This window comes from Tenrec ecaudatus, chromosome 1, assembly GCF_050624435.1.
Source record: "Tenrec ecaudatus isolate mTenEca1 chromosome 1, mTenEca1.hap1, whole genome shotgun sequence".
NCBI classification, from domain to species: domain Eukaryota; kingdom Metazoa; phylum Chordata; class Mammalia; order Afrosoricida; family Tenrecidae; genus Tenrec; species Tenrec ecaudatus.
Genome location: NC_134530.1, coordinates 22,846,149 through 22,856,432, shown reverse-complemented (window position 1 = coordinate 22,856,432; position 10,284 = coordinate 22,846,149). Strand labels below are relative to the sequence as shown.

General features: G+C 49.5%; 2 pseudogenes; one reads left to right on the top strand and one right to left on the bottom strand.

Annotated features, from left to right (window-relative positions):
- Window positions 1–1,979: 1,979 nt before the first annotated feature.
- On the bottom strand, window positions 1,980–2,506 carry LOC142454625 (small ribosomal subunit protein eS1-like; annotated as a pseudogene).
- Window positions 2,507–3,371: 865 nt separating this feature from the next.
- Window positions 3,372–4,165, top strand: LOC142454519 (signal recognition particle subunit SRP72 pseudogene; annotated as a pseudogene).
- Window positions 4,166–10,284: the final 6,119 nt, after the last annotated feature.

Here is a 10,284-nt window from a genome sequence, read left to right as displayed (position 1 = left end):
TTTTAGGCAGGGCTCTCAGTCCCCCAAACACCTTTTTTATTCCCCCTCCGACCTGGAAAACCTTGTGCAAAGTCCAGCTCCAGAGCCCCTCCTCCAGGCCAGCATCGCCCTCCGACTGGAGATGTCTGGTTCTGGCACCTCCTCCTCTCCACACTCCTCCACCTGGCTTGCTGCTCACCATCCGAGGGCAGCCCTAGCCTCATCTCTGCAGGGCAGCCTTTCCTGAGTTCATGTGGCAGCCTCCTAGCTCCATTCTGTTCGCCTCCTGCACACTGCTTGCCCCATGGAGGTCTTCAGAGAACTCCAACTTGAAATCAAGCAGATAGAGCCCTGGAGGCACTGTAGAGCAAGCACTGGACGGCTCACCACAAGGTTTGTGGTTCAAAACCACCAGCCACTTCATGGGAGAAAGAGGACTGTACCTTGGAAGATTTATAGTTTGGAATCACTTTGATGGCCTTGGGTTTGGTCGTCACACCCCACAGCTGGGGCTGGGGGCCCTCCAAGAAACAATTTTCTTTCTCTGAGCCTTAGTTTCCTCTTTTATGAAACAGGAGATGGCAGAGGAGTATCAGTGGGTGTGTGGGGGAGGAGTGTCAGTTCCTTGTTGCTGGATCAGCTTCACTCACCACATCCTCAAGACTGTCAACAAGGATGAGAGAACTGCCCTGCTCTGTAAAGAGACCACCTCGTCCAGAATGGAAGTTTCACAGAAGCCATGAATGTCATCAACACACACACCAAAGTGTGAGCCAAGACTTCTCTCTGAAAGCTGATGGTGCCCGGCTATCAAAAGATATAGTGTCTGGGGTCTTAGAGGCTTGAAGGTAAACAAGCGGCCATCTAGCTCAGAAGCAACAAAGCCCACATGAAAGAAGCACACCAGCCTGTGCGATCACGAGGTGTCAAAGGGATGAGGTATCAGGCATCAAAGAACAAAAAATCATATCGTGTGAATGTGGGGGAGTGCAGAGTGGGGACCCAAAGCCGTGGGGAGATGAGCCAGTCAGTGCAGTGTAGCAACGATGAAACATACAACTTTCCTCTAGTTCCTAAATGCTTCTTCCCCACCCACTATCATGATCCCAATTCTACCTTACAAATCTGGCTAGACCAGAGGATGTACACTGGTACAGATAGGAACTGGAAACACAGGGAATCCAGGGCAGATGATCCCTTCAGGACCAGTGGTGAGAGTGGTGATACTGGGAGGGTAGAGGGAGGGTGGAGTAGAGAGGGGGAACTGATTATAAGGATCTACATATAACCTCATCCCTGGGGGATGCATAACAGAAAAGTGGGTGAAGGGAGATGTCAGACAGTGTAAGATATTATAAAATAATAATTGATAAATTATCAAGGGTTCATGAAGGAGGGGATATCTGAGAGGGAGGGGGGGAAATGAAGAGCTGATGCCAGGGGCTTACATGGAGAGCAAATGTTTTGAGAATGATGAGGGTAACGAATGTACAGATGTGCTTTATACAATTGATGTATGCATGGATTGTGATAAGAGTTGTATGAGCCCCCAATAAAAGGATTTTTTTAATTTAAGAAAATAAAATAAATTAATTAATTAGTTTTAAAAAGAAAGATGTCTCTTTCCTTTGAGAAGGCCTCCTGTGATCGAATCCAGAGGAGCCCCGGCAGTTAACCTTGGCTAGCTCGGACCCCACAGGGGCCTGCTGTGAACTAGCGCTAACTGGAGGTAGTGAGTTTTGCATTACTGCAAGAACAGCATTGAGAATGCCTTGAAGGTGAGAAATAAGTGCCACCCAGCAGACAGACAGACAAACTAAAGGAGCTGGATGGACAAATGCAGGGCCAGTGAGCGCCATAACGAAGGCCTAGCTGTGTACAGAGATCTTGTCTGAAGCTCCCTAGATGATGAGGGTGGGGGTAAAAATCAAACTTTTCAGCAGTTGTTGCAGCTCACAGCAATTGGTTCCAGACAACTTGACCCTTTAAGAAGGCACATATTAAAGGGTCCAGCGGTGAGACTGTGTTTTCTTTCAGACTTGGCGGACCTGCTGGTGCTGAGCATAAGAGGTCTTCCGAAGTTGATTATTGTGTTTTTCAGTAAAACCAACACAGAGCAGACGAAGTAGATACCCATCGGTAGTCTTGACACCAACATGAGCTTCAGTCGTGGTCTGCCATTTCTTAACCGTGGAGCACATCTTGTCCGTGTCAGGTCCATGCCGTGAAAGTCGGTCAGGCAGTTTTTGCCCTGAACGTCCTCGGTCATCAACTTAAATGTCCTAAAGGCAACCTCATTGTTCTGTAGATCGGCAAGGCTCACTTCAAAGACTCGACCCTGGAGGCCATCAGATGCAATTGTGGTTCCTTGAGTCCTGGTGACTAGTGGTTTCCCAATATTTCTTATATTGAACATAGCGGGTGCTTTCATATCACACCAATCTTTCTTAGAAAACGGATCAACCACTTTCTTCTTAGCTCCTTTTTTGCCACCTTTGGTAAGGCGCTTGTTCTTGCTAACCGCCATAGCGTCGTGCAGAAAGCCAAAAGGTCCTCCTCTCTCTAACTCTCCCGTTCTTCCTTTCGGCTAATCTGTCTTTCCTGTCTTCCAGATTCCCCTCACCCTGCTCCCTGGACTCTCATTCCATTCTACCCGCCGGGGCAGGTCCCTAACGCGAATCAACCTGTTCCTTAAAACCCACGCTCTGGGTCCGCTTTGCTTTCACTCCGTTCTGTAAGGCTGTATGTGCTCTGATTGGACAAGGCCAGCGGAACCGGCCCATGCGAATCTCACGGAAAGCTGGCAACCTTTGCCCTCGTTCACTCTGAGAAAACACTGATGGACCGAGGAAGACTCGGCCTGCAGGACTGGCCATCGTTCGCGGTCAGATGGCCTGTACTCTGCAGCTCCCGGCTGGGCAATGTTCCAACCAGACAATAAACCCAAAGCCCAGAGAAGTAGGATTGCTGGCTGGACTGGCAACGAGCATGACATCCATTAACAAGGACCAGAATGTCTGTGACGCCAAACCCACAGTGAAATTAACCAAAGCCGAAGGCCTAGCGTCTCCGCTTTCCAAGAAGCAGCCGGCAGCGATACTGAGACTTTAACAAAGGCTGACTGTGGGAGACTAACTAACATGGAGGGAAATATGACCAGGACTACATTCCCTTGCTTATAACAGAGGGAATCTGGGGAGCTAATATTCCACGGTAGGAAAGACACCACTTTGGTAAGTTAGAGATAAAGTCAACGTACATGATGCTGCTTTAAAAATCATTCCCACAGATTCTCCCCTAACAGCTATGCTGCCTTAAAGTGAGCATGCGGTTGATTACATCTCCCTGTAGAAGCGGACATTCTTTGATTATCTCCTCCCACTAAGGCACGCATGCCCCCCTATGCCTTCCCCCTATGCAGGTATTGGGCTTCCTCACCTGTGAGCTCAGGGACTTTACTGTGATTACCACCCACCTTGTGGCATAGGTAACTCCTGAATATGCATGTCGATGGCTACCTATAAATGTCCCAAGACAGTCAAGACTCCCTCTCACTTCTCCACGGCACGACTGAAGTTTCCCAAGGAGTATTTCCAAAGCAGGTCTACGACTGAGAAGCGTGGAGGAGCTCAAGCACAAACCAGCACGGTGCCTGCCTTAGGGACCGTGGACAGCCACGAGGGGCAGAGTGCTAAAGCCGTGGGGTCTCCAACACAAGTTATCCAGTGGTGCCAACAGCATCTGTCCAAGCCTTCGGCCCCTTTGTCTTTGAAGCTGCAGATATGGTGGGAGACGGAGGCAGTTAGCGACCTAGCACAGCAATGGAACAAAATCCAAAAGCGATTCACACTCTGGCTCAGCTTATTTCTGATTACCTACATGTAGATCTCGAGCTGCTGAGAGCTCTTAGTAAACGCTGGCCCTCGGCAGATAGTATGTCTGTCTCTCAAAGTCCATGTCAAGGCTCTTAAAAATCCTCCTGGTACCACAGACATTTGGAAGAGGGCTGGAAAAATTGCTGATGGTCATCAACCGAGGGGATTTGGAAAAGAAGGGAAAACTGCCTAAGAATTATGAGGCCAAAGTCACCCCAGATCCAAAATGATGGTTCCCAATTCGAGACCGTTCTTATTACAGAGGAAGGATGAACCAAACTTGCTGCCAGCCGGTCAACAGTGACTCTTAGTGACCCCCTGTGTGTTTCGGAGACTTTTAACTGTTGACAGGAAGAGAAAGCCCAGGCTTTCTCTCACGAGCTGCTAGTGGTTCCAAACTGCTGGCCATGAGGATCGCAGCCCAACACGTAGCCACTACCCAACCAGGGTTTCTACAGAGGAACGAAGCAAGGATCAGAGTGGGAAAGGGACTCAGGGGGCAACTGCAGGATTTTCATCTGAACTGGATGCCAGTAAAACTGTGAGTAGCTCGCTGACCTCCCCAAGTCCTAGCAGGCCAACGATAGCATCGGTCTCTGCAAGCCGGCATGCCCCCCTGACGTCATACCCCATGACGTCATACCCCCATGACACCATGCCCCACGACACCACACCCCATGACGTCATAAACCCATGTCATGCCCCCACGACATCACAGCCCATGACGTCATAAACCCCATGTCCTGCCCCCCCATGGCATCATGCCCCATGACATCAGAAACCTGCAGGGGCCCCGGTGACCATAAAGAACAGCCAGGGAAAAAGAAGACCGAAGTAAAGGTGGCTGGTGATTGGAACATTCTTTCTGCAGGCTATTTTTAAACCAGACTCCTTGACACAAAGGATATGATCAAGGTCACACAGCAAGAAGCACCGAACCCCTCCCTCCCTCCTTCACTCCGACATTTTCAGTGGGTTTCCTTGGGTGTCCAATGGGAATAGGAAAACCATCTTTCTCCCACTTGGTGCCCAGTCAGGCTTGCCCTTCTTGCGCCGTCTAGCTCTGCACAGAGAATGGGGGCCCCGTAGCTGGGCTTTATCCACCTCGGAGATCTGTGGTTTCCTGCAACGTGTGCTGCTGCTCCAGTCTGTCTTCAGCTCCATAAACAAGGCGGCTGATCGAACGGTTTCCCAGCACTTACCACTCTTTTTTAAAAAAAATAGTTGGAGTCTGAAGATACTTGTTCCTCTTCAAATCACACTTGCATGATATCTTGGGAAACTGAAAGTGGGATCTCCCGAGCCTTCTGATGATCTGCTTAGGAATGGCAGCGACTAAAAAGGGGCCTTCTGAGCACACTGGTGTTTTCCCTGGATTCAGTGGGTGACCCCAGGAAAACCAGAGTCGATGTCTGGGCGATTCTGGGATACTGGGAGGTTGATCGTGGTATTTTGATATACAAGAGGGCTTTGAGATGTTTCTGGGCAAATGGAATGACAAGATCATGGAATTTTCCACAAAGTATTTGAAGCCCCCCACCCATGTATTAATTGGGGCCCCTTGGCACACCCACATGCTCTGCAGATGCTGGTAACATGCTGATCCACCACATGAAGAACCCAAGGAATACCAGTGTTGACAGAACAGACTCTTCTTAGACCCTGGGTTCTGGGGGTCCAATTGGTTCAGACCGTCTCAATCAGAAATACAAATGGGCATGAGCATTGACATCCTAAACTGATAGGAGACATTGTGTTTGTGGGAAACTATCACAGAAAGCAATATGAGAAGGACTCTGTTCCCTAACTGATCACAGAGGGAATCTGGAAAGCTGGTGTTCCAGAGTAGGAAAGCCTCCACTTTGGTAAGTCAGAGGTAAAGTCCAAGTACATGATCCTGCTTTAAATGTCATTCCCAGATTCTCCCCTCACAGCGATGCTGCCTTAAAGTGAGCACATGGTTGCTTATATCTCCCTGTAGACGCAGACATGATCTTTTTGCTCTCTCTTCCCGCCATGTCACCTAACCCCCCTGTACCTTCTTAGGTTTCCTCACCTGTGAGTTCAGGGACCTTAATGTTGATACCACCCACCTTGTGACTGATGTGACTACTGAATACGCATGTCTTATGGCTACCTATAAATGTCCCAAGATAGTAAAGGTTCGCTCTCTTCTCCCAGTTCCACACGGTCCATCAGGGCCATGAGGTGAGCATACTACCGTACAATGAGCCTGACTTCCTTATTTACTCTCTCTCTCTCCTCTCTTCTTATCCTCTATGACTTGACTATAGTCTTTCTATATCATCGCCGCACATTTGCACCTTCTGGACGTTTGGTTGTTGGAGGCTGGTTTCCTCTGACAGGAGTTCAGCACCAGGAGGGATTCAGATATCAGCGGGCCACTTGGCCCAGTTAATAGCTACTCCAACGGCCCCTCTTTCTCGTTGTGCGAACGACCATTCATGTGCCTTCTCAAAACGAATAGGATATGCAGTCATGTTACAGTGTGACTGTCCTGAACGTCTTTCTTTCTCACAAGCCGCCCTCTCCCTGAACTGCTGCAGGGCAGGCCTGTTGGGCTGCCCCCCTTGTATTCCTTTCTTGCGGTCCAAGGCACCCTTGAATGCTCACTCCTGAGATGGCTGTGCTGACCATGTGCCGCCGGGTTGACTCTGGACAGATCTCCTGAGACTTCTTCCAAGAGTTTTTAGAAAGGCCTCTAATTCTTTTAACTTTAAGGGGAAGAAAGGCTAAGACCCGTGGGGCTGTCTTTTCTCCTTGGCACAATGGCCATTGACGATGGCCTGTCAAGAAGACAGTCTCTCCACCCCGGAATGATTTATTTCCTGATGATGCTTTTTATACGCTACAGAAAAGCTTTTTCTCAGAGCGACGGGTGTGTTTTGTCTTTCTGGATAGATATCCCAAGCAGAGGGCTAATTGTTCATAAGTTGTGATGTAGCATTCATTCCATGCCTGTGTTGAAGAAAAGTCATTTGTCGGTTGACTATGCGATGGAATCTTGGCGAACAGGATCTGTTCTCGAAACTCAGACCCAAGTGATGACATGTGTGGTTCTCTAGTCATGGGTATCGGCGGTCTTCAGAAAACCACTGGACCTCCTGTCAAATAGCCATGAAGTGTCCAAAGAAGTATAAGCATTTACACGAACTTGGCTCTTTGGGCAGATCTTTATCCAGTGACATCTACACTATGTGTGTGTGTGTACACATCTATCTTTAAAATATATAGATACATCCATTCACTGTGACACATTTAAAAATGAAATGTCCTAGTGGTGGAGAAAGATAACTGGAACAAAAGATCCACTGTGTTGTGCTCCTGCTGACCACTAAACGGGTGTGTCTAGTCTTATACTTCATTTAAGCCAGAAGGCCGAGAAGCAATGTGTGTCTAATCCTGACACACACTAGGGGCCTGGTGAACATTCACTGGATGAGTGAGTGAGTGAGAGAATGAAGGAGGGTGTGACTGACGGGATAAAGAGTAAGCCTGGCTGCGGAGTAGACCCGGAGTTTGCCAGTGGTGTTGAAGATACTAAAAAATGACACTAACCAGGAGCCTGATTCCATTGGAGGTTGGGAGCTCAGAGGGCAATGGCCACTTCACCCCTTTTGCTCTCAACTACGTGATCGAATCCCCTGCATCTAAAATGCCGCCTTTTACTGAACAAGAGGCACCTCACGTACGGTTTGTGGAGAGGATCGGAGAGCTGATTCAACGCTTCTCAGGTTTTCTAGATGCTGCGTGAGGTGCAATCAATGCTTGCCGAAGCTGGCCGTCCGAGCTTGGCTTTTAAATGCTTTACGATCTAAGACAGAGTGGCTAAGTTAGGGCTGCCTTTCGATAGGTATTCCAAGGTGCAGAAAGCTGCGGAACCCTGTGGGTGGGCTGGATCATGGTGCTTGTTGGGGTTAAAATAGCAGAGGTAGGTCATCACCACAATTTTCTGAAGTCTGTGCTCCTCAGGCTCAGAGCACCAGGCTTGGAGCCCCGGGGGCCTGGTGGGTAGCACGTGGGCTGTCAGTCCCAGGTCAGCAGTTGAAAACCAAAAGATGAGGCTTTCTACCCCCACAGAGTGGCACTCAGGAACACACCGGGGCCGCTCTACTCTGTCCTACAGGGTCACTAAGAGTCAGAATTGACTCAAAGGCAGTGAGTTTTTTGGGAAAGCTTAGCAGCAAGCATGGCGAGACTTCATCTCACATACTTTGGACATGTTACCAGGAAAGACCAGTCCCTGGAGGACATTGTGCAGTGGACGGGCAGCACAAGAGAGGAAGGCCCTTGAAGGGTGGATTAACGCCATGGCTGCAGCAATGAGCCCAAACTATTGGGAGGGTGATACAGGACCGGGTGGGTTTCCTTCTGTACGTAGGGCTGGGGTGAGTTCCAACCGACTTGGCACCTAACACCAAGGCTTACGACATCGAGGCCTGGTGGCATAGCGGGTGACGTGTTGGGCCACTAGCCACGAGGTAGCAGTTTGAATCCACTGGCTAATCCACAGGAGCAAGATGAACTTTCTATTCCCATGAAGAGTTTGTCCCAGAAGCCCACGGGGGCAGTTCTACTCTGTCCTACAGGGTCGCTGTGAGTCAGAATCGACTCAATGGCAGCGAAGACTTAAGATAATTACAAAACAGGATAATTTGGTGGTGAAGAAAAAAAGAGCGACTGGTGAGGATGTGAGAAATTAGAAGCCTCATGCGTTGCTGGTGGGAATGTAAAACGGGGACCCAGCTGCAGAGAAGTTTGGCAGAGCCTCAACAAGCTGTGTTCTGGTTCGGTGCCATGGAGTCGGTTCCGACTCCTAAGAGCCCTGCAAACCATAGAACACTTGTTGTCCTGTCCTCCCCGCCTCACAACTGTTGCTATGCCTGAGAGCCCACTGTCGCCATCATGTCCACCCATCTCATTGAGCGTCTTCCTCTTTGTTCTTCGCTCCCCTTCTACTTCACCTGGCATGATGTCCTTCCTTAAAGACTGGCCCTGCCTGATAACATGTCCACAGCGCATGAAACGGCACAGCCACCAAGTGTGCAAATATTTGCCATTCTCTCAGCAAATGACGCACAGCCCTGTAGGGAAACGTTGTCCTGTCCCCCTGGGAGGGCTGCTGGGGTGCAAAGACGAGGAGTAAACTTTGAGCGGGTGACCAGCAGCTCCATGGGAGAAAGACCAGACTTTCTACTCCTGTAGACAGTTACCGTCTGGGACACCCACAGGGGTTTCAACATTGACTTGGTGGCAGTGAGTTTGGGTTGGTTTTTGGACTTTATAAAAGGGGAGGAGGATGACACTCAATATCAGCCCAAGGCTAATTCCTCTGAGGTGAAGGTCAGGCGGGCCTCCACTCTCTCACCTTCTTCACCAACTCTGACACCAGCCACCCCACCCATGGCCCTACTTCTCGGCTGGGTTCAGTAACTCATTGCAATGGCCACATCAAACTCATAGACTAGATTCTCATTGGAGAAGCTTACTGAGAAGTTAAAAACAACCACAATAAAACACCATACTCAAACACACTGCCATTGAGTTGATTCTGACTCAGAGACCCTATAGGACAGGGTGGAATCACCCCTTTTGAGTTTCTGAGACTGTAACTCTTGATGGGAATAGAAAGTGTCCTCTTTCTCCCAGAGTGGCTAGCGGTTTTGAACTGTTGACCTTTTGGTTAGCACCCTAACACATAACCACTACGCCACCAGGGCTCACTAGAGAAGTTAGCAGGACAGACCCAGTTCTGGGCAGGGGCACCACTTGTAATCATGCCACAGGCACGTCTCTCTGGTTATAGGTCTCTGTCCTAATCTAGTAGTGTTACAAAGCTCCTTAGGTGCTACCGACAAAATGCCCAAAGGGCATGCTACTCTGCCATGTGCCTTATTTCAAACTTGCTCAGCTCTAGCTCCATGGGTGGCAAAGCTGGTTGTCAATTAAGTGCCTGCAGACAACCGTTCCATAAGGGAGTCTTGTGACCAAAGGCACTCAGCTGGACTTGTCCCATGGACTGGGAAGTGCCCGTGGTCGTGTGCTCTTGATTCTGCTGCCGTGGCTCCTGTGCCACTCTTCTTGCTGCTCCTTTGCAGTCACAGCTCTGTCTCCTGGGTTGAGGAGGTTCTGCACGCAGGGTCCAGAGATGGCACTCCACGCCGTGCTCCTCTTTCTTGACGAGAGTGATCCCCATTCCTGCTTCTGAGATGGCTCATTTCAATCCCAGTGAGATGACCGACCCAACTGACCGCTCCCCATAGTAGAGCCCTATACACCCTGTTTACAGGGTCTCACCCATTCCTTTGATGGAAGCTTCAAATACGGCTAGAAGAGCCACTACAGTACCTTGTACGGTTTGGTCGATATGTGATGTACAGGAGGTGATCGTAGACTGTGCGGATAAAAG